The sequence below is a fragment of the Pipistrellus hanaki genome (assembly GCF_964339955.1).
Source record: "Pipistrellus hanaki genome assembly, chromosome: 8".
Taxonomy (NCBI): Eukaryota; Metazoa; Chordata; class Mammalia; order Chiroptera; family Vespertilionidae; genus Pipistrellus; species Pipistrellus hanaki.
In genome coordinates this window covers 16,171,962-16,196,094 of record NC_140510.1, presented here as the reverse complement: position 1 = coordinate 16,196,094, position 24,133 = coordinate 16,171,962, and the positions used below count along the sequence as shown (strand labels likewise).

Genomic DNA, 24,133 nt, shown 5'->3' with positions numbered 1-24,133 from the left:
TACCCTCAAAGATGGCAGCACTCACAACCACAAGATGGAAGTGCCAGTCCTCTCAGCCCAGCTGGGGTAGCAGGCTTGCGGCACAGCCAGGCCTGCTCCCAGAAGGTTTTAGATGCTCCATACACTTGCCTCCGGAGTCCCCCAGTCCCCAAAGCCCCCCAGCCACCCAGGGCCGCCTGAGGCTCAGATAACCAGGGCTGGCTGAGGCTTGCCCTGCCAGCAGTGGCAGTAGCAGGGGTGTGATAGGGGCTTCACCTTCCCCTGATTGTCGGATTGCCTCCTGCCCCTGAGGGCTTTTGGACTGTGAGAGGGGGCAGGCCAGGCTGAGGGAATCCCCCTCCAGTGCATGAATTTTCATGCACCAGGCCTCTAGTACAAAAATAAATAAGCTCTGTTTCGTGTATTCACAACTGTAAAACTACTTTTGCCTGCCCTGTATTTGTTCGCAACATCCACACTCATGGATGCTCCAGCCTGTGTGGCTTACCAAACTATTGGTGGTTGAAGATTCATCCCTAATCTTCTGACAGCTCTTTAAATATTAGTGTTTTAAAGTGCAGTCAGGGAATGCAAACACAATTCAGAGCATTTCTGTGCCCTCTTGGCCTCTCTATCTCTATCTCCCAGCTATACATTATTATCTGTTCACTAGATAAACATCTGAATTCCCCAGTGCTTAGCAGCCCACTGATGTCACTAAAAGGTTGTCGCAGGCAGTTCTGAACCTGAGGTCTGGTTTCTGAATGGCTAGCAAGATTTATTTTCCCTGGTGGTTTGAGCTGATATGTTTTATCAAGGCAAACCCCTGTGCAACAAAGGGATAAATGCACGGGGTGGAGTAATTTTCATAAGGGAAGTGAACCCCATCAATAAAACCCATTTATTTTGTTATCAGAGAATGAGGTCTGTGCTGGCCTATCCATCAGAGACAGCCTCGCTGACCTTTCCCTCTGCAGTTCACACCGGACTGCACAGTCTCACTAGCAGCCAGTCTTCTCTGAATCAGCCTTGAGATTCCACACTCAGGAGCTTTGACCTCTGCCAGACTCTGGGGATGAGGAGGTCCCCATCACTGGTACTGCCTTGTACAGCACAGTCCAATAGACTAAGCACAAGTTTCCTGCTTGCTTCTTGGAGCTTAGCTTAGAGTTGACAGGCAGGGTGGTTTAAGGAAAACATAAATAATGCTGGGTATAATTTTGTCTCTATCAATTCACATCTGAGCCTCAGCTTATGAATCTGTAAGATGAAGATAAATACCATTGTCCTCATGGCATTTTGTGAAGATGAATAGAGGCATATGTCATGTCCAGCATAATGCCTGCCACAAAGCAGGTGCTAGTCAAGTGTTTTCCACTTTGTTTTTCTCCTTTCCTGCCTCCTTGCTACCTCCCTTCTTTCCTTTCCTCCCTCTCTTCCCTTCCTTCCTCACAGCTGATCTTCAGTCTGCCTGGGGCTTATTGTGTGTCTCTAAGTTATAGCCTCTGGGGCAGTTGTCACTTTCAGGGCCTCAGATATGGCTCCTGAAGCCTGAACATGGACCCAAGGCTTCCCCATCAGCCTTCAGCCCCCCTTTCTAGGCCAGGACATTCCTCAGCAGAGATCATGTCTTTGGTCTAAGGTCCTTAGGTCTCATCTTTCTGCAGAACTTACAGATCAGTTTACTTCACCCTGGCACTACGCTTGGGCAAAATTGCCAGAAAGTTGGCTTACACAGTAGATGCCCAATAAATGCCTGCTAAATTGGATGTATAGTGGCTAAGCTCCAGAAGCTCTTGGGGAATGAAACATAGATCCTGGGCACCAGGTATTGTGGGAGTCACATTAATCAAATATATAATCAGCCCTGGCCGAGTGGAGTATCCTCCCATGCAGCAAAAGGTTGAGGGTTCCATTTTTAAAAAATATATTTTATTAATTTTTTACAGAGAGGAAGAGAGAGGAATAGAGAGTTGGAAACATCAATGAGAGAGAATCATCGATCAGCTGCCTCTTGCACACGCCCTACTGGGAATGTGCCCACAACCAAGGTACATGCCCTTGACCGGAATCGAACCTAGAACCTTTGGCTCTATCCACTGAGCCAAACCGGTTTCAGCAAGGGTCCATTTTTTATCAGGGCACATACCTAGACTATAGGTTGACTCTCTGGTCCGGGCGCAGATGGTAGGCAACCAATTGATGCTTCTCTCTCTCCCCACCTCTCTCTCTCTCAAACCAATAGAGACATATCCTTGGGTGAGGATTAAAATACCTATATATCAACAAGCCTGTCTTCTGAAAAGACATCTGGGGTGTTGAGTTCAGAGCTTGAATGCTAGAATCATACTGGCTCTTATAATAAATTTCTCCATCTCTCTAAGCCTGGATTTTTCCATCTATTAATGGGTGATAGTCAGGTGGTTTTGGAGTAAATGAGAAATGGCCTCAGAGGCACAGTACAGAGTAGGTCCTGCAGTAAGAGGAACAAAGCAATGGCTAGTTCTGGGATGGTCTGATAAACTCCTACTATAGACTGACTTGTGCCCACCATCCCACCATTCACATACCTGTATTGAAGTCTCAACTCCTTGTACTTCAGATTGTGACTCTATTTAGCCATAGAGTCTTTAAAGAGGTAATTAAGTCAAAACAAGGTCATTAGGGTGAGCCCTAGTCCAAGACGAGATTAGGACACAAATACAAGCAGAGGAAGGACCATGTGAGGACCCAGGAAGATGGCCATCTGCAAACCAAAGAGAGGCCTCGGAAGGAACTAACGCCACTCACATTTTCATCTTGCACTTCTAGCCTCCAGAACTGTGAGAAAATAAGTGTCTGTTGCTTGAGCAACTTAGTGTGAGCACTCTGTTGTGGTGGTCCTAACACCACCCCATGCCAGGACTGTTTCTCACCCAGCCTAGGGTCCCGAGGAGAGCCCTGCACCCAGCCTGGGCTCCACCAGTGATAATCTGATGGAATGGAACAAACCAAAGGTTTGTCTTGGCTTTTACTCCTGGGTTTTTGCTTCCCAGTGAATAGCATCTCTGCCACAGGCTGGCCATGTTTCAGACATGCTTCCTGCTTCACATGTGGAAGCCCGTGTCTGCATCTTTAAGCGTCTCTGACCTTTTTTCCAGTGATTTGTGAGTTTCTGGAGTATTAGACTCTGGGACCTCATTGCTCCATCTGTCTTCTTGGATCTGACCGACTGCCTTGCTGACCTAGCTTTGTCATGTGAGACCTCAGCACTTTCCAAACTTTGGTGGCTTCAGTGTTTCTATTATAGAGTGTGACATGTGTGCTCATTCTAATGTTAATCTTGCCTGGGGGGTACAGTTAATATAGCTGTGTCCATGCTACCCATGGGCTCATGAGGAAGTTGAGGCCCAGACAGGGTCAGTTCCTGAAAAGTGGCACATTAGGCATTTGGTTTTTGTCTCTTGGACACTAAGATCTTCCCATTCCTACAGAGAGTTTCCCTGTGCCTCCCTGGCTCTGACCTTTGACTCTTCTATGACTTCTAGAACCTACCAGATCATTCTAATGTATCCCCAGAGCATAATTTCTTGCTTTGAGATCATTATTCACCCTCTCCCCCCACATGGCTTCATATTAGTCAGTCTAAGGAATCTGTCCTGTTGAAGCCTATACCTCAGTGTGTGGGGAAAGGACAGCATAAGCCAACAAGCTCTGTCAGGGACTTAAAACAGGATCACACTGCTCTTCCTTGGACACTGTGAGCTTCTTACACTGGCCCTTTCTATGTAATACAATCATTTAGTACGATGATTACATATGCAGGATACATGCTGAAGCTTATAAGTGGCAGAGTGGAATTTATGTCATGAGATTGAAGAATCTTTAGATGGTCTTGATGACTATGCCTTGGGCCCTGTATAAGATGGGATTTCCTTATGAAGCATGTTCAGGACTGTGCATGAAAGTGGATCATAGGAGGTTGGCAAGGAGTTAGGGCTTGGGCACTTGAAATAAATCTGGAGGTAAAAGAGCAGACTAGAGTCAGGAAAATATCTAGGAGTCAGAATGGGGAACCACTGGGGTGGCCCAACATAGGAACAAGTGAAGCAAAAATGTAGTGTGTGATCTGGACACATTGTTTTATTGGCTTGCTAGGAAGTCATTAATTATTTCTTGCCTCAGTTTTTCTTTTTAAAAGGTAATACTTTGGACTAGTTGATCTCAAATTCTATTCCTTTTTTCCCCCAGAATGCTAACCTATTTTATTTGTTAAGTACCAGTCCCAGAGCATGGTAGCAGTGCAGCTACCAGCTACAAGGTATCAGCAAAGTTAAGTATTTGTTGTAGGAAACAACTTCATTTCTAGAAGAAGTATTCTGTTTTGCATGGTTTCTGGTAAGGCTGGAGCAGGCCAAAACGCGGTGTAAGGGCTGGTTTTGGAGAACAGCTTTGGGAACATAAGGCAGCACTCCAGTAACACATGAGCCATAGGAACTCAGAGGCGGGGTCAGCAGTGCCTTTGAAGCTTTGGCACTGAACTTGACTTTGTCAAACCATCCATCAAAGCTCTGGGGCAATTTTTCAGTAGATTATGGTTATACATGAGCTTTGTGCCCACAGAATGACACAGTGGGACTGGCTATATGAAAAACAAAAAATGTTTCTGAACCGGTAGGGTGAAGTGTGGTCTCACGATAAACACTGAACCGCTGGCTCAGGGCAGACCAGCGAGAACCTCCCAGATAATTCTCACCCTCGGTATTTGCTGGGGAGAATTGTATCCCTAAATCCTCCTCCCCAGTCTTCACATTGGCTCCAAAACCTAAGGCAGAAAGTTGGGCGAGACAAAAGGAAGGTGCCATCCAGGATGGTCTTCCCAGCAGTTTTCAGTTTCAACTCTGCCTTGAAGCAGATAGATTGATACTGTCCCTCTCAGAACCAGCTGCATAATGTGCCACACCCAAAGCAAACCGGGCCTGGTTCCAAAGTGACAACTTTTAAGATGGTGTCAGCATAGCCTTCATTCAAGAGCAGGTCCCTCTGAGCAGGGGGCTCTGTGTCTGTGGAACAGGCTTCATCCTTTCTCCCAATGCCCCCCTCCACCTTCCTGCAGACAGTGCCTGTTCACTCAGGGTCCTGGTGCCAGTCTCTGAGCTGGTCCATAAATCTACCCAAGCAGCTGGCATGCACCATTCTCTCTCTTGTATCACCTTGTTATGAACTACGGGCTGTTTTATTGAGGGGAAAAGGCATCAGAATAAATTTGGCAATGCTGTCAAGCTCATGTATTTTATGTCAAGATCCTCCTAGATATTCTCTCTGACTCTGAACCAGAGTTCTTAATGAGGAGTGAAAATAAGGATTACTTGAGATGCTTCTTCAAAATATACACTTTTAGGGATTCTAAATCTGTAAACCAGTGTACAGATGCTATTGAAGTCTTCTCAGCAAAATATTGGTAAAGAACCACTTGAAAGCTAGTCCATTTCTTTATTTTATATATCCTATATCATCGTTATTTTATGTTTTATATATATAAAGCATATATATATATATATGTGTGTATATATATATATATATATATATATATATATAAGCTTCAAGTATATATTGGCTAGTATATACTTGAAGTATATATTGGCTCCAAAACCTATTTTGTTTTTCATATATATATATATATATATATATATATATATATATCCATCCCCCCTCCCCTCAGAGCTAGAATCTGTTTAAACTGACATTTGTGTCAGAGTGTTTTAAATTGCAATTTGGCTTGCAAATTTTGTGTGGTGATGATTATCCACTTTGATAATCATCTGGGTGGGTTTATTTGTGACTGGATCTAAAGGAGACCACAAACTAATGATTGCAATCAACCAAGAAAAATACAGAGAATGAGGAGATGCCATGAGTATTGACAATATTTATTGTAGCATATGGCTAATGTATAAAGAGGTACTAGGACGATGTAGCTCAGGGGATTATTCAACAGGAAAATTACTTAGATTAACTTTTCGGGCAAACCCAATTATGTATGCTAGCCCTCCTGTAATGCTGTACAAAGTCAGGGTTTGTGAAGAGTAGCACTGGGGGCTATAAATCAAGCCTTTCCCGAACTGTTGTATCTGCAGGGATTTTTCTCCCTTCGTGTTTTTGGCTCTGAGATGAATGAAGAATTTTCTCAGCAAATTATTAATTACTCCTGCTCGCCTATAGAATGGAGTTCACTGTAGTTATGTAGGAGTCAATGGCATTCAAACTGCAGCTTTTGATGAAGTAATCGGCTGCTTCTGGGGCCTCTTTCAGCTGCCCTGGGCGTGCTTCACATGCAAACGACTGCCAAATGGATTCTTTCGACATTCCAGCCAATTAAAATACATTTAAAGTGCAGCTGGTGGAGAGGCAGGCCGGGCGATTGTGCAGAGAACTTCAGGGCAGGGAGACAGAAAAACAAACTCCGGGGAACCCAGCTCGGCAGCCCGGCCCGGCCTCGGGGGCAGGGGAGAAAGTCACAAAAAGCTATCTTTAGCCGCTGTCACAATCAGAGATGACACTCTGAGCGCCACAGTAAGGGACACAAAAGAGAGAAGCATGTTCGTTAGGGTGTCAGTTTTCTCCCCTCGCCTCTTGAAATGCCGTGAGCTGGCCGGTTGCCCGCTGTGGTGCTGCATACAAATATTGACAGAACACAGCCGTGTTTGTGAAACCCGGCCTGGGGAAGCCAGTGATTAAAACTCTTGAAGGAAGATCCGAAAACCCGGGAACTCTCCTCAATAGGGTAGGACCCTGAGCGAATGAAAGAGAAAGCACTGAGTGGGCTAAAGTGAAACGCTCACCGCCCCTGTCTGCTATGCCTTTTCGGTAAGGACAGAATTTTCTTTTCTCTTCCTTTTCCCCCGGAATGTTTATGTTGGTGTGGAGGCAGGCGTGTCCGGCGTACCACGCTCTCTGCTCCAGAGCTCTGAGGTGCAGAGCAGAGCAGGGGTGGCCTGACATTTTTCTGGAGGACGTGAGGGGATCGCCCCCTGTACACAGACACAAGCATCACCCAGCACGTGGAGCTGCTAGTGCTTTTCCACAGTCCAGAACGATCCAGTTTTAGGTGTGTGCTGCCTATGCCCAGGTGTCCCCAGATTGATAGCAAGTAGGTTCATCCTTTGAACTAGTCACTGTGATGTGCATGCATCTTTTTTATTTTAGTTTTAAGCGTCCTCTGCTGCCAGTCTCACACCTATGTATGCAAAAAAAATGTCTCTTTCTCCTGGGTTAATATTCAATCGAACACAAGTGTTCTGTTTTGCTAAAGCACAGCCAAAGGGTTTGGAAGTGCCTTGCTTCATCCTGACTTGCCCTGGAGAAGCTGCTAACCGGAATTCGCTCTGAGTCTCTCTTCTCTAAGCTTTACGGAGCCAGCTGCGATGGCACTGTCTCTGAGGTTTTGCAAGCTCTGTGGGTCCTGCTCAGAGCCCTCTCGGAGAGTTCCTGCGAAGGCTGAGGAAGGGTGGCTGAGCAGAGGCACTGATTCCTCCCCATCCACGTGTCACCGAAGACACACACAGTGCCTGATTGTTTCCTGTGGTAGCTTCTCATGGCAGCCCTTTCTGGCTTCGGTTTTGTCCGCTGCAGACAAAGAACCTCGCACATTTCATGGTGCGGGATCACGTTGCAGTGTCCTGAGCTCAGTTAGATGCACTTTATTAATCTTTAATGTGCCAGTAGCTCTGAGGCTATGCCAAGCTGAGACTTTCCAAAACTCTTCAAGCGACCTGCTGCCAAGATAAACAGCGCCAGGCCCAGAAGGGATATTTTAAGGAAACTTGCAATAGCAAGGCAAAGGTTTACCCATTAAGTTTGTCATGAGTCAATGAAAGAAATCTTAAATAAAGGAGATTTCAGAAAGACCCGCTTCAGCTCCACACCCTTGGTGTGAGGGACCTGCCGCTGGGAGCCCGTGTCCTCACACACAGAGGTCTATGCTCCGGGAGGGAAGAGAATCAGGCTTTCTGCTGCAGGGGTGTCGGGCTGTGTTTATGAAATGGGTGCTGTGTGAATGGAGACATGTGTGAAGGCAGAAAGCTTTGCTGCCTGTGGCGGTGTCTGAGCCCAGGGAAAACAAGGCTCCGCATGCGGTGGGCCGCGTGTCCAGCACGACTATCTCAGACATTCCAAAAGAGCCAGAGCTGGGCGACGGTCACAGCCGGCCCCTCAGAGAGAAATGTCATTTTGCACAGAAGAAAAACGGGGTGGTGCGCCTCCGAAAGCTGGGCGCTGGCGGTGACTGAATGACTCGGAGGACAGTGCGAGCCTGTGTGGGATTGGCCAGGTCCTGGAGAAGGTAAGGCTGTGCCCTCTTGGATTGCTCATCAGGCCAGCTGACTGTAAATGGTGTCACCAGCACTCCTTGCGGATGCAAGTGATAGACAATAAAAGGACCCTACCTTCAACGCAGTCCTGTAAACGGACTTCGTCTGGCGGGGTGGCTGTGAGGAGAGCACTGAGCTGGAGCTGAGAGGGATCCTAGGATCTTGATGATTTAGAGGCAGTGATGTGGAGACTTTACAGAGACATGCAGACGAAAATGAGAAAGGATAAGGAGTGAAAGGTAGCTCTAATTAAGTAGATAGTTTTGTTACTTAGAACATTTTTAAAATTGATTTCAGAGAGGAAGGAAGAGAAAGAGAGAGACAGAAACATCATTGATGAGAGAGAGTCTTTGATTGGCTGCCTTCTGTATACCCCATATTGGGGAACAAGCCTCAAACCTGGGCATGTGCCCTGACTGGGAATCGAACTGTGATATCCTGGTTCATAGGTCAATGCTCAACCACTGAGCCATATCGCCAGGCAAGTTTTATTACTTTTAGAGCCAAGTCCATTCTCCTTCCTCTGGCCTAGAACAGGGGTTGACAGTTTATGCATCACAGGCTAACATCTGCCCACTGTGTTTTTGTAAATAAAGTTTTATTTGTACACAGCCACAGCCCTTTGTTTGCATATTGTCTATATCCAGAGCAGGGCTGAGTAATTGTAATAGAAGCCCCACAGCCCCACAAAGCTGGAAGCATTTGCTATCTGGCCCTTTTCAGGAAGAGTTTGACAAGAACAATGCTTCTCCAACTGTCTGTGGTGAAGGACCAACTTGGTTTTTTGGTTTTTAAACATGCCCAGTTTGTTATGGACTGGTAGTTTTGTTAAATATGAAAATGTTTGTCTTCTGTGGTGATATTAAATTGATACAAAATTCTTAAGCATTTGCTGTTAAATTTTGTACTTATCTCATCATGGATCCTCAACAAACAGCAGGCTCCAGCCAGTCCTGGACCACACTTTGAGCAGCGGTAGCCCTGCTTAATTTTCTAGTCTTATTGGTGCCATTTGTCCCAAATCTCTAACTGTGCTACTACTCTTGCTGAGGACTGAGTTCAATAAACTCTTTTCCAAATCTGGGCCTGCTCATCCTGGACATCTCTTACTCGAAATCTTTCCTTGGCTCCTTCCTCGTTTCCTTTACGTCTCCTTCAATTCACTCCGTCGGAGAGACTTTAGACCACCCCACCTGAAAACTCTTCCCTCGCCGATCAGCACTGTTTCTGTATAGCACTTATTGCTACGAGTACTCATCTTGTTTAGTTGTCTCTCTGCCTATTTTTACTTGTTTCCATGTATTGATCTGGATTCATTAACAGATAACATAGTCCATTCAGGTGGTGTGAGCAGACAGGGATTTTGTGCTGGTTTAGGTGGCATATACAGTCTTGAAGGGGCAGGGGAACAGGCAGAACTTCTGAGATAAGGATCAGAGCAGCACGACAGAGAACCACTTCTCTCTGTCACTGTAGAAGCGTGGAATCAGGAAGCTGACCCGGCCACTGCTAGCTCCCTGACCACACTGCCTCTGCCATCACCTTCTTCACCAAAGTGAGCATCTCTGTTTCATGAAAGGCATGAAGCTAGGGGCATGATACCGGCAAGACCACCTACAGGTGATCGTCTCATTTTTGAAATGTACCTTGTTTTTCCCAATTGAAACATTTGGAAAATGTAGCTGCAGTTAGCTCAGAGATAAGAGATTTCTGGTTACCTCCTAATATGATTTCCTTAGGACTTATTGCGAGCCATGCTCTCCATGAAGTGCTATATATGCATTAGCTCATTTAATCTGCAAAACATCCCAATGAAGTGTGCATTATTTATATTTACGGAGACGAAACAGGCTTTGAGTAGCAAAGTGACTTTTCTGTGTGGCAGAGCTGGAAGTGTTGGATCCAGATTTAATCTAGTGCTTATCTGAAGTCTGTTTGTACCATTAACCTCTAGTTATAACCATGTATGTAATTTATCTTCCTGGCTGTTGTTTCTTCACTTAAGATGAGCCTCTCTTGTTTTCATCCGAGTGGCTTATTAATCTACCCCATTATCTACGTTGTGCCTTAGCAAGGGGAGATCTAATCATCAGGTCTGAAATATCACTACGGGTTCCTGGTCTTCATTGTTGAACATTGCTGACTATAATCGAGGATTTTGTGGGTCCATAGATGAGGATTTAGAAGGGATAGGAGAGAATTATATCTACAGTGATGAAGGGTATCAAAAAACTCTTTTAAGATAAAAACCCTAGAAGATAGAATATTTCTCTTATAATGGAAAGATCTGCCAACCTCGTGCTCTATGTCTGATTAAAATTTTTGAGTTTTTATGTTCTGTTGGTTGCTTTTCTACTTCACATTGTCTCTATTAAACAGTGATGTTTCCTAATAATTGTGCTTTGTCAATTGGTAAAATAAATTAAGTTGAACATTGTTTTTACATTAGAAATTTGTGAGAACTCAAAGAAACCTCCTTTGAAAGAAGTTCTAGGAGTGGTGAGGTTCCCAAAATATTTCTTGACAGTAATATATATGATTAGATAGTAATGTATATGATTAGGTATACTTAAAGTCCTGGTCCTAGTGCCTATAAAATGCTAAGGGGAAGAGAAGAACTTCTGGAAGAGTGAAATAAAAACCTCTGGAAATTTATACTTCCATAAAACCAAGGAGAACACTGGCAAAGAAATAGTCAAAATCAACATTTTTTTAAAAAATTGGGGCAATTAAACAAAGTCTTGGAATAATCTGAGGAACATTTATTCAGGAAAGAAAACTCCTGAATATTAGTAGAATCAGTGAGGTTGTTTTTGGTCATTTAACTTTTCCTCTTTTCCCAGCTCTGAGGAAGCCTTAAAAATCAACATTGCCATACCTGTGAAAACCAGAATCCTAGCAGCCACTAGAGGGGGAAAACCTGTTTGGAGCTCTTAGAGCTCATTCCCAGAGAATCATCATCATTTGACCTATCTGGTAACTTCCTGGGAATACCTATATGCATGTTCTGTCTTTATTTGACTTCTAAACTTATTCAGTGAAAAAAAACTTTTCTCCTGGGACTTGTCAAAAATAATTACAGCAATAGTTTAACATTGCAACTGCTTGAGACAGCAATAAGAGTTTGGGGGAAACAGGATGCTAATTACAAAAATTTAAATTAAAACTGGGGAACGAGTTCTCCATTAAAACTTTGAAAAGCTCACATATTTGTGGAAACGTGCATGGAAAAAGGCATGTAGTTGTGTAGAGGTGTGCACATTCTCAGGGAAGAGTTGAAAAACTAATCTCTCACCTGTGGCTGACCTTGAAGCCCTACACAAGCAAGGAATGAAGGCAAGGAAGATTGTAAGCAGCTGGCAAATTGGAGATGTGTCCCACTATACATAGAAATCCTTTCAGCAAAGTCTGAAATACTTCCTGTTAGAGGCATTTAAAAATGTATCTGCCCAGCCATTAGCTGAACACTTAGCTAATGGCACATGACAAAGGAATAAGGACTCCATAGAATAGGATCAGGAATGTCACTAAATGAATAGTTACAACAATAATGACAACAAATAGAAATGATAAAGAACCATGGTTGGAGGAAATCTAATTTCCAGAGTTGCTGTATTATATTATTTAAATGTCCAGATGTTGTTGTTGTGTGTTTTTTTTAATATAAGACATGCAAAGAAAAGGAAATGTATGTGCTGTACACAAGAAAACAAAATTCAGTCACTAGAAATTATCCTTGAGTAAGCCCAAACATTGGACTTACTTGACAAAGGCTTTAAATCAGTGACCATAAATACATTCGAAGAACTAAAGCAAATCACACATAAAGGAATCAAGGAAAGGGCTAAAACAATATCTCATTAAACCAAAAATATAAGGATAGAAATTTATAAAAAGAAACTAAGTAAAATATTTGGACCTGAGAAGTACTATAACTATAATGAAAAATTTACTAGTGGAGTTCAACAGCAGGTTTGAGTAAGTAGAAGAATCAGAAAAAATTGAGAAATATCAAATGAGATTATGTAATCTGAAAAGAAAAAAAAAAGAATGAAGAAAAATTAGTCAAACCTTAGAGACCTGTGGGACACTATTAAGTGTATGAATATACCCATAATGAGAGTCTGAGACAGAAGAGACAGAAAGGAGCAGAAAGAATATTTTAAAAACATAATGGGTATAAACTTTACATATTCAATGAAAACTTTGAATCTACATAATCTAAAAAGCTCTATAAATTTTAAATCATAAACTCAAAGAGATCTACTCTGAGACATGTTATAATCAAATTGTCAATAATCAAAGAGAGAATCTTAAAAAAAGCAAGAGAGACGTGTCTTTCAATGTATAGGAAGTCTCACTAATATTAATAGCCAATTTATCATCAGAAATTAGGTGGGCCAGAAAGCAGTGAGATGACATACTCAAATTATTGGGGGGGGAGGGGGGGGGAGGAAAGAGTGTAAATAAGAATTCTATATCCAGCAAAACTATTCTTTAAAAAATGAAGGCAAAATTAGGACATTGCCAGATAAACAAAAACTGAGTGAATTTACCATAATCAGACCTCTCCTTCCTTAATTGCTGAATGAAGTCCTTGAAGATGAAATGGAAGGAACTAGAAACTAACATGAATCCACACAAGGAAATAAAGAGCACTGGTTAAAATATAAAAGACAGTTTAACATGTATTTTTTATAACTCCCTCATCTCCCATTCTTATTTTAAAAAGCACCTGCAAGACAAAGCTATAACTATAAAACTATAGAAACTTGTATAAAAAATGTAATCTGTATGATAATTAGAGGACAAAGTAAAGAAGCTATATAGTAGCAGTTTTTGCATACAATTGAAATAAAGCAAGTATTAATTCAAGTAGATTGTTTTCTTAGATAATCTAGAATAAACTGACAAATTTTTAATTACAAAATACTGAAACTGACTAAAAAAACAAATGGAATTTTTTAATGGACCTTTAACAAGCAAAATAATTGAATTAGTAGTCAGCAAACGTACTACAAAGAAAAGCCTGGGCTAGAAAGCTACGTGGTGAATTCTATCAAACATGAAAAGAAGAATTAACACTAATCCTTCATAAACACTTCCAAAAAATAAAAGAGAAGGAAGCACTTCCCAACTTAGTCTAGGAGGCCAGTATTATTATGATATCAAAAACCAGACAAAGAAACAAAAACTACAGACTACTATGTCATATAAATGTAGACACTATAATCCTTAACAAAGTACCAGCAAACCAAACTCAACAACACACACACAAAAAAAAATTCTACACCATGACTAAGACCAAATGAGGTTTATTCTAGCAATGCAAGACTGGCTGTGTCTGTGAAAAACAATAATGTAATACAACAACATGTTAATAGAATAAAGAACAAAAATTATGTGTTCATCTGAATAGAGATATTAAAAAGTGATATAGAGGCAGTTCTCTTTATGATAAAGAAAAACTCTCAACAAACTAGGAATATAAGAGAACTGCCTCAATCTGATAAAGGGCATCTGTAAAAAGTTACATCTAATATTCTAATTAACAGTGAAAGATTTCCCCTAAGATCAAATAAAATATCATATGTCTACTCTCATTACTTCCATTCAATATTGTCCTGTAGTTCTAGCCAGAGCAACTAGATAAGAGAAAGAAATAAAAGACACCCAGATTTTAATGAAGAAGCAAAACTATCTTTATTTGCTGATGATTTTACATATAGAAAATCCTAAGGAATACATTATGAAATATAATTAATAAAAATATTTAGCAAAGTTACAGGATACAAGATCAATATACAAAAACCCAATTGTATTTCTATACAATATTAATAAACAATTAAAAAATCAAATTAAGAAAAGCAATACAATTTATGATAGCATCAAAAAGAATAAAATATTTAGGAAAAATATAACAATAGAAGCTCCAAACCTGTATTCTAAAACTATTAAGTATTGATGAGTGAAATTAAAGAAGATGTAGCTAAATGGAAAGATATACTATGTACAGGTACTAGAAAACTTATTGCTAAGATTTAGAGGGTCAACACAATTGTTATGAAAACCCAAGTTGCCTTTTTCAGAAACTTGACAAGCTGATACTGATTTATCTGGAAATGACCCAGAACAGTCAAAAGAGAAATCTTGAAAAGGAGGGAGGAAAGTTATAACTTATAATTCCTGTTTCCAAACTTACTATATAGCAAAAGTACTAAAACATTTATTATTTAACACAAGACTAGAATAAGGATCAATGGAATTGAATTGAAAGTTCAGAAATAAACCTTTAAATTTTTGGTCAATTGATTTATTTTTGTTAATCCTCACCTGAGGACATTTTTCGATTGATTTTTACACAGCGATGAAAGGAGAGGGGGAGAAACAGAAAGAAGCATTGATGTGAAAGAGACACATTAATTGGCTTCCTCCCTCACATGCTGACGAGCTAGGTATTGAACTTGCTACCCAGGTACATGCCCTTGATGGGGAATTGTCAAACCCGAGACCCTTCTGTGCATGGGCCAGTGCTCTAAGCACTGAGAACACCAGCCAGGGCTGGTCAATTGATTTTTGACAAGGGTGTCAAGACAAGTTAATGAGGAGAAAGAATAGTCTTTTCAACAAATGATGCAGGGACAGGTATATATCCACATGCAAAAGTTGGAAACTTTACTCACACCTAATGCAAAAATTAATTCAAAATGGATCATAGACCTAAATGTGAAAGCCAAAACTATAAAACTCTTAGAAGAAAACACAGGAGTAAAGCTTCATGATTTTGGATTAAGTAAAGGTTTCTCAGATATGACACCAAAAGCAAAAGAGAAAAAAATAGGTAAATGGCACTTCATCCAAATTAAAAGCTTTTGTGATTCATAGGATACTATTTAAGAGAGTGAAAAAGACAGCTCACATAACTATAGAAAAATATTTGCAAATCATCTATCTAATAAGGAACTTGTATTCCATATAATGGCATAGTGTTCAACCAGAATATATGGAGAACACTTACTCAACCAGAAGAAAACAAATAACTTATTTTAAAAAGGGGCAAAGGATTCAAAGTCATTTATTCTAATGATATATATATATATATATATATATATATATATATACACACACACACACACACACACACAATTTTGTACCTATTAAGATGTCTATAATAAAAAAGAAAGCAATAAATAATATCAACAAGAATGTGGAGAAATTCTATCCATGACATATTGCTGGTTGAAATGTAAAACAGTATAGCCATTTTAGGAAAGATTTGGAAATTCCTCAAAATGCTAAAATAGAGTTTCTACATGGGCTAACAATTCTCCGAGGTATATAACCAAGAGAATAGTAAACGTGTCCACACAATAATTTGTATATCAATGTTCTTAGCAGCATTATGCAAGATTATGACAGCTGATAAATGATATGGTATATCCATACCATTTCAAGTAATATAAAGGAATTAAGTACGGTTGCACACTACAATATAGATGAATCTTGAAGACATTACGTTAAGTGAAAAAAAGAGACAGTTAAAAAAGGCCCCATATTGTATCATTCCATTTATGTGAAATGTCCAGAACAGGAAAATCTACAGTTGCAGAAAGTAGAGTAGTGGTTGCTAGGACTAGGATAAAAGGGGACTGGTAAGGATATAATATTTCTCTTTGGAGTAATAAAATGTTCAAAAATTAGCACAACTCTGAAGATACTAACAAGTACTACTTGAAAAAGATAATTTTATTGTATGTGAATTATATCTCAATTAACTGTTATTTTAAAAATGCTAAGGGGAGAAAGCAGAGTAATTGGGAACCTCAGAGTTAGGTTCACCTAACTTACATGAGGCAAGAGTACAAATAGAGGTCCATATACCACAAGTCAAATGTTTTAAAATTCCAAGCCAAGCAAATGCAGCCTTAAATATGTTCCATTCTTCTGCTTTGACATATATACCTTTGTTCAAGAACAACTTTGTACGGCTGGCTAGGGAAGGCAGCAAGGCCTTTAAAACAGTGATCTGATCATTTCATCATGACTGAAAGCCTGTTGGCAGCCTGGTCGAGGTGTGAGTAGAATAGAGTTGGGGAGGGGGTGCAGTTAGTAAGCTATGGAATGGGCCTACCAGGAACTGAGGAGGGCTCACACCAGGGCCATAAGTAAGGAGAGGATGTGACAGATAGATGCTGGATGAGCAGAGATGGACGTGGAAGAGGAAGGAAGAAAGGCTGGGAAGGAGGGAGGAGAGGAGAGAAAAGAGAAAATGGCCATCTGACCTTGAGAGCCTCAGTGAGTCAGGCTGCTGACATCATTACCTGTGAGAGAAAAGCAGAGGCAGGTTTTGAAGGGAGTGGATGAATCTGGAGATCTGGGCTTTGGGAATGCGGGGCTGAGCTCTGTGTGGACTTGTGGTGTGAGTGGCCAGTTACCATTTAGAAGCACGTGCTTGGAGCATAGAAAAGGGGTTTGATTTAGTAAAATGATTTAGAAGTCAGTCATCAGATATGTTAGAATCCCAGAAGGAGGAAAATTTCACATATGACTAACAACCAAACAGAAAGAGACACAATGCAACAGAGCCATTAATAACTACATCCTGAAGAGTTCCTATCATTTGCTGGAAACGTTCATTCTGACTACTGTACTAGAATCTCAATCGTATGACAAACTTGATGCTATAGGTTAGAAGATGGTGATGATAATATCCATAACCAGTAATATTTAGGAAAAACAACCAACATCACATGAATCATAATGGAAAAGTAAGTAATTGAACTTTTATATGTAAATTATAACTTACATAGAAAAATCTGTATAACTGATAAAACATATTACCAGTATAGTTTTGCTTGTTATGATTGCTTTTGTGTGATAACTTGTGTTTGAAAGAAGGAAAACAGGCTGTTAATTTTTAATTGCCTTACTTGGATGATAATGTTATTTAATGTTGCTGTAGAATTGCATAACTCTGAACCATTAATTAGACATTTCTTATCAGCTCTCTGCATTAGACCCATTCTTGCTACTCTGATTTGAATTCACTGGAAGAAGCACTTTTAACTGAGAACCTGCCTTGTTTTGGTTACTGAAATAGTGTTGATTTGCCCTGGCTGGTGTTGCTAAGTGATTGGAGCATGGGGCCTGTGCCCCAAAGGGGCACAGGTTTGATTCCTGGTCAAGGGCATGTACCTGGGTAAAAGGTTTGATTCCCAGCCCCAGTTGGGGTGCCTGTGAGAGACAATCAATTGATGTGTCTCTCACATCCATGTTCTCTCTCTCTCTCTCTCTCTCTCTCTCTCTCTCTCTCTCTCTCTCTCTCTCTCTCTCTCTTACTCCTACTCTCTCTCTCCCCTCCATCCCTCCACCTTTCCTTTCCTCCCTTCCTGCCATGCTCTCTGAAAATCTCTAGAAAAAAATCCTTGGGTAAGGATTATCAACAACAACAGAGAGAAATAGTGTTGATTTGAATTTGGTGTGGCAAGGTTTCTTTATTTACTAAATGAGGAAAATCTGCATGTTTTCACTGGCTTAAGCTTCAGTGGGAAACAACCTTCTGTACTGTGGTTAGCAAACACTGGGCTATTGCTATTTCCTGTCATCTGGGCCTAGTTCCAGGAGTAGCTGCTCTCACCTCATCACCAGGAAGTGGTCCAACATTGGGCCTTGTTCTCGTTTCTTTGGTGTCACTGGGACTTGGCATTTCCAGGGGACTCATCATAGGTATTTGCACAATAGATGATCACGCTTAGTTGGTGGAATGTGGGAAGGTAAGAAGTTGAATGTGTGCAGTAGGTTTTTAATCTTCAGTGATCAGCAGTCACATATTTTCAGCGAACTAGGAAGGAGCTAGGTTTGGGCCAAATTTTAAAGGCACAAGAGATTGCATGCCTCCCCCTTTCAGTTCTACCTCCCTTTTCCTGGCTTCTAGAGATCCTGCAGCAGATCGACTGCCTCCCTCTGTGATGTATGTGCCTTGCTGTTTGATGTCTTTATCTATATCCTGTGGCAGAACTCTGAAATGGATATGAAATGGGTTGCTTTGAGGTAGGCTAGTATCTTGCTGTTTGATGGTGGGAGTAGAAATTGGCATGGCTTTCATGGAAAGCTTTTTAGCAGTATGTGTTAGAGCATTTTAATCTATTCAGTAGAAATAATAGGGGATATATACAAATATCTACTTATAAGAATATTTGTTGCTATGTTATTTTTAATGCTAAAATTTGGAAAACAGCTATATATCAATAGAAGAATTGGCAAATAACTTATGGATTAGAGAGAGCTCTTATAAATCAAGAAAAAGATTACTATCACAATAGAAAATTACTACAGGAAGTGAAATGCAGTTTACCAAAGAGAAATATATTAATGGTCAAAAAACAACATTTGAATTAGGAATTAAAAGGATACAAATGAAAATAATGAGATATTTTAACAATATAGAAAAGATTAAACTATTCCCCTTTTGAAGAGGTGGAAAGCAGACATTTTCATTTAGTCTTGGAATGTAATTGGGACACATTTGGGGGGAGGAAGCAATTTGGGTGAGACAGAGCATAATTTTGACTCAGCAATGCACTTCTAAGAAAGTATGTTAAGACAGAATCATGCCTTGGTCAACGTGGCTCAGTCGTAGGAGCGTCATTCAATACATTTAAAGGTTATGGGTTTAATTAGAGGTCAGGGCACATACCTAGGTTGTGGGTTTGATTCCTGATCAGGGCACATATGGGAGGTAACCAATCCATGTTTCTCTTTCACATCCATGTTTCTCTCTTCCTCTCCCTTCCTCTCTCTCTCAAATCAATAAAAACATATCCTCAGATGAGGACTTAAAAAAAAGAATTAGTCACAAGTTTACAAAGAATGTGTATAGGCATTTTATCACAGTAACATTTATACTAGTGAAAACTGCAAGTAATCCCAAGTCATTGGCAGGTGATTGTTAAATAAATGAGAGTGCAGCCACACAATAAAAAAGCATGCAGTCATTAAAAACAGACGCAGTTGTTAGAAATGATGCCTATGATACAGTAAGTGGAAAATGTAGATGAAAAAATGAATTTGGAATCTATTTAGTGTTAATAGTATTTATCCACAATAAATACTAACAACAACAATGACACTTATCTCCTGGCCAGTATGGCTCAGCCTGTGCACTGCGGGCCCAGGGTTCAATTCCTGATGAAGGTCACATACCTAGGTTGCAAGTTTGATCCTTGGCCCCAGTCAGGACCCTTGCAGGGAGGGAACCACTCGATGTGTTTCTCTCACACCCATGTCTATCTCTCTCTTCCTCTCTCCCTCCCTCCTTTTTTCCCTCCTTTCCTTCCACTATCTCTAAAAATCAATGGGAAAATATCCTTGGGTGAGGATTAATAAAGAAAAAAAGAATGACACTTATAACTAAAGTATTTGTAATAAAATACATTACTTTTATATTCAGAAATACAATTTTTAAATAATTTAAATACATGTGTATAGTGTTCAATTTCTCTGTACTCTCTTTTATAAGTGCCACCAATCAGAATTCCAATTACCTACTAATACAATTTTTTGTAAAAGCATGTTGTACATTCCAGATTTATGTCATGAGCCAAAAATTCTTGTATGTGGAAACGTCTATAATTGTGGTCACTGTAGACACCGTGGCAAGTACATTTTTAATTAGTTGGGTCTTCTGGAGAGTTAGGCCTTATACACGCTTATTAAAGCACTTCTTCATATTCAGAAAATAATCTATAGATGGGTAAATGGTGAAAACAAATTAGGATCCACGTTATTATACTATCTTCTTTTTCAGAGAGAGAATTTTTAAAATTTGGTAAGGTGTATTTTTTTTGCCAATTCATCCAAAGTAATTTAATAAGTTTGCCTCCTCTCCCCAAGAAAAAATTACCTTAAGTTTATTTAGTCTATAAATTGTTTAAATCACCTTCTTAGAATATCATGTTTGATTTTACAACAATTCTGTGAGGTGTGCAGGGTAAATATTTACATTTTGTAAGTAAAGAACGAGGTTTGAAGAGGTTAAATACTTTGCTCAAGATGTCAAACTAAACTGGGCCAGCATAGCTCAGTGGTTGAGCATTGACCTGTGAACCAGGAGGTCACCATTCAATTCCTGGTCAGGGCACATGCTCTGGGTTGTGGGCTCAATCCTCAGCATCAAGCGTCCAGGAGGCAGCCAATCAATGATCTCTCTCATCTTTGATGTTTCTATTTATCTCTCCTCTCTCTTCTTTTCTGAAAACAATAAAACATATATATATATATATATATATATATATATATATATATATATTTTAATATATTTTATTGACTTTTTACAGAGAGGAAGAGAGAGGGATTGAGAGCTAGAAACGTCGATGAGAGAGAAAAATCAACCAGATGCCTCTTGCACACCCCCTACTGGGGATGTGCCCACAACCAATGTACATGCCCTTGACCGGAATCGAACCCGGGACCTTTCAGTCTGCACACCGATGCTCTACCACTGAGCCAAACCGGTTTCGGCTATATTTTTAAGAAAATATCTCAAACTAAAAAAGTCGAGGAGCTGGGATCTGAACTGACGTTTTTCTGACAACCCAGGTTAGTTCTAGTTATTGCTGAGTGTACTGACTCCAGGTCCAGTTGTTTTCCTGTACCATACTACTCTATTCTCCCAGAAGCTTAACATGCCTCCATTGAAGCTGGATCTGTTTTTCTAATGAGGCACCAGTGAGCATAAAGGAAAGGAGAAATCTAGATCACTGACCATGGTAAGGTGCAAGCCAGAGGAAAGGACTGGGAGTGGGAGAAGAAGGGTATGGTCTCAAACCCCGGTGTCTGCAAAGGCCATGCAGGTTACATACATGAAGGCGGCCTGCCAGCAGCGAGAAAAACACGAGTGCCTGCGGGAAAAGAAATGGAGCTGCCGGGATTCGTGGGCAGGCGGGCAATCTGAGCATGTTCTGCTCTCTGAAAGATGTAGCTCTAATTGTTGCCGAAAAGGAGCTAGTTCTGTGCCTTTATTTTTTTAATTGTTTAAAAGAAGGTGTAAATCTTATTTTTAGATAAAATCTCTCCATTTTAAAGGCTAGCAGTAATTTAATATTTTGTAAGCCAACTAAAATATACCCAAAGGCCATCAAAACCCCTCAAGTTGCTGGTTGGTGATTTCTGGGACATATTCTGTCTATGGGTTTGTTAGGCTTCAGACAGATTCAATTCCATTTCTGTGCCCTCAATGTCTTAATGATGCTGCTGTAATTTGTGCCCATTCAGGAAGACATGGTGTTTTCATCGTTGTACCCACCTGAGCCAGTCATCCCACTTGGTTCTTCCTCACGGTCCGTCCGAGAGATTGGGAAAGAAGGCTGTGTCTGAGAGAATGTCTCCCAGGGGACCCCTAGAACAGTCTGCATAGACACGGCTTCTGTGAGCGCAAGCAAGGGCCCTCAAGGCTTGGGAAAGATGTGCTTTAATTATGTTTCATTTCTGACTTTAATGACTGCCTAGAAGTTTTTGAAAGACTGTAATGTATGGGTAGTGGCTTGGCATACAAATCACTCAGGTTTTCCTCGTCTAGGAAGAATGCAACCAGAAGGCGCTAAGGCAAACGCCAAACAAAGATACACAGCCACAGCGTAAATGGCATGTTAAATCTGCACACGGAATTGAGCACACGGGATTGAGCATTGACTGATGGCCAATATATGTTCTCCTAATTCCATGGGAAGCATCTCAACAAAGGCAAAACTAGCCCCCTGACTCCCTGCCCTCACCACCACTTAGATTTAGTCCAGTGAATATTCTGATACACCTCTGGGGGCATCTTGACTTTGGAGATAATTCTCCTTATAAACCACCTTGGAGCTAATTTACAACATTTAAGTATGTAATGTTTTTCCATTTATAGCATGTTTTTAAAATTCCTTAGTGATTCTTTAAAGAACATTTGAAAAACACCACCAAGTATCTGGAAGAGGATAAAGATGTACATGTAATCGGTTCATCTAGAGACACTACTGGGCCAGCCTACACTCGTCTAAGCTTTGTGCTGTCTTTTATGAAAACCTGACAAACAGATGAACCCCCCAAACCCCCAAAACAAACAGGCTCTTGAGTGTATATGAGGAATTTTAATATGAATAATTAACTTATTTTTGGCGAATTCATTCCACAGACATAACCAATAAGAAAACTGTGCTGAGAGGTGAGGCCACCAGAAAATCAGAATTCCACTTCTAAGAGGGGCGGGAGGGGGAGCATTTCCTCAGCAGCATTTTAAGTGCATTGTGGCTGCAGGGATAAAGGCACTGAGGACAGAACTATTGGGGCATTGGCTACACTGATGACAGGTGAGACACACAATGCACATCTTACAGCTCCTGTCAGAAACAGAGGATGCTTAGAAAAGAATGCGTCAGTCCAATAGCTTTGGGTTGGGAGGAATCCTTGTACTAAGCCAGCCTGAAGCACCTTCCATTAATCATTCTGATTCCAGGACTTTCTGCCTCATCAGTCAATCCTGATAAGTAAAAGCTAAAAGATTTTGAGCAATTACTATATGCATATCTTTATGCAATGGTTAGATGTATACATTTTATAAATGTACATTATTGTATAGACACTCCCACTTATTTTTTTAGTAACTTTATTGAGATAACATTCATGTGCCATTTGAGGTATATAATCCAGTGGTTCTTAGTATATTCACACATTGGCAGTCATCACCAATGTGTAATTGGATGGCATTTCATCACACTGAAAGGAAACCCTCTATTAGCCGTCACTTTCATTTTCTCCGAACGGCCCAGTGTATTCTAGTGTGCAATTCTTGCAGTTATATAATTGGCAGATGTATTCTGCCATTCTATGGCTTGTGTTTTAAATTATTTGAGGGTGTCCTTTGACCTACAAAAGTTTTCAATCTTGATAAAATGTTACTGATCCTCTGGGTCAGGGTCCCAAATCAAGGTCCTTCTGCTCAGTGCTTCCCGCGCCAATATGAGACCGAGTTTGGTAAAGCAGAGCAGAAACTTTATCCTTTGACCAAGGAGTGGAGAAAGTGAGCTCCTGCTCAAAGGGCTCTTTCTTCCTCACTGGGGAGGCCTCTGCACTTGCAGGCTGTGGCGTGGAGCGATTAAATTATTTAATGTGTAGTTATTCTTCTGTTGAACTCGGCCCTTTTGTACATGGTCCTTTCTGCATACGATGTCCCAACATCAGCCTGGGTTTTGCACTACTTAGCACCTTGGTTTTGGGGCTCAGCCCTCCTCATTTGAGGTAATTCCTGTATAAGGTGGAAGGTTAAGTAGGGGTCAACTTCATTCCTTCACAGATGGATATCCAGTTGTCCTAGCATCATTTGTTAAAAAAAAGTTATCTCCCAATTTAGTGTTTGGATTAATTTTCACAGTAGTTTAATGAGGTAGGAATTATTGCCCCTCTTTGCAAGTGAGGAAGCTAAGGCTCTGGAAGATTAAATGGCTTGCCCTAAGCTCTGGAGAATTCCAAGTAAGAAGTAGAATTCAAATGACTTCCAAAGGAAAGGTTCTTTCAATAATACCAAAATGGGCATCAGCTGCATGCCAGGTGTTGGTAAAACAATTACACACAACAAACAGTCCTCATCAGCTGATGCCTTTACTTTTTTTTTTTTTTTTTTTTCAGTTAAATATACCTTTCCCAAGGAGCTACTACATGTTGAGAGTTTCAGGTCTAGGAAAGATGAATAAGTACAGTTCCTATGTTTTTATTTTTTTAAATTTATTTTGAAATTACAGTTGACATGCAGTATTACATCAGTTTCAGGT

At 40.6% G+C, this 24,133-nt stretch overlaps 1 protein-coding gene across 1 annotated transcript in view; it reads left to right on the top strand.

The window, feature by feature from the left end:
- The first annotated feature begins 6,423 nt into the window (after positions 1 to 6,423).
- Positions 6,424 to 24,133, top strand: part of NCKAP5 (NCK associated protein 5) — a 946,230-nt gene continuing 928,520 nt past the window's right edge. Inside the window, exon 1 of the mRNA XM_084893312.1 lies at positions 6,424 to 6,825. The gene's annotated coding sequence lies outside the window, so the exon portion shown is untranslated. The remainder of the gene's footprint in view (positions 6,826 to 24,133) is intronic.